This window comes from Giraffa tippelskirchi, chromosome 4 (assembly GCF_054371585.1).
Source record: "Giraffa tippelskirchi isolate mGirTip1 chromosome 4, T2T-mGirTip1v1.2.pri, whole genome shotgun sequence".
Taxonomy (NCBI): Eukaryota; Metazoa; Chordata; class Mammalia; order Artiodactyla; family Giraffidae; genus Giraffa; species Giraffa tippelskirchi.
In genome coordinates, this window is record NC_137278.1 from 196,146,603 (window position 1) to 196,147,560 (window position 958).

Below are 958 nucleotides of genomic sequence, written 5' to 3' on the forward strand. Positions count from 1 at the left end.
AATCTTAGACATCCTGACAAGGTTACGAGTGTTTTCATATAAGATATATTTAAAACTGACCCCAGATCAAGTATTACAACCATAATCCCCACAAATCCCATTATTTAGAACACTGAGTTCCTGCTGAGATGTCAAAGCCAGAAATCTCAAAGCAAAGAGTGACGGTTCATCATCTTTTACAAGTGAGAGAAAAATATCAAGGAGGAAAAGAAACTCCTCCCTCCTAAATTGATCAAATCAATGCTATCTTCAGTTCTAACTGACAAGAACCAGAGTCCTCAATTTCCTGATTTGAGACATCCATTTTCAAGGTGACTGTCAAGGTCAAGAAGAGCTTTCAGGCTTTTCTTTGCCATGACCCATGAACTCCAGTCCTTCAGTAGGAATCTCCTTCTCCTTTACTGCTTTCTGAACAGATTGTAGTGCTTGAAGAGGTCGGTGCATGGGTTCCCGAATGGTCCCCCCAGAGGAACTTCTTGGCAAACCAGTGACTGAAGTACTCTGAAGCACTGTGGGACTCGCGCTTCATGTTGGTGCAAGCCTCCGCTAGACTGTTCATGGCGTGGGCCAGAAAAAGTGATCTTATTGAAGCCTCACTGAACCCTCGGAGTAAGCAGTTCTTTTGACAGCCAATGAGCCATCACTTAGAGAAGCTGAAGACCAAGGCTGAACACTAAGTTGCTAAGATGTGAATACCAGGCGGGGGCGGGGCGGGGCGGGGCGGGGGGGGGGGCGCTCTTCAATCCCTCCTCCCTCCTCCCCATCCCATCCCTGGCAGGAGGTGCCCCCTGTGCTTTGGAATTTCCTCAAAACAGCAAGATGAGACAGGAAGAGCAGGGCCCCGAGGTGGGAGGTCATTGGCTGGGTGGTCTGTGAGGGGCTGCCGAACTTCCAGGGGGACTAGGCAGCTGAGTCACCTGGGCCTGGTACCCTGGGTCTTTGCGCTTCTGTCGTTTGC

At 49.5% G+C, this 958-nt stretch overlaps 1 pseudogene; it reads right to left on the bottom strand.

Annotated features, from left to right (window-relative positions):
• Positions 1–324: 324 nt before the first annotated feature.
• Positions 325–559, bottom strand: LOC145544794 (TP53-regulated inhibitor of apoptosis 1 pseudogene; annotated as a pseudogene).
• Positions 560–958: the final 399 nt, after the last annotated feature.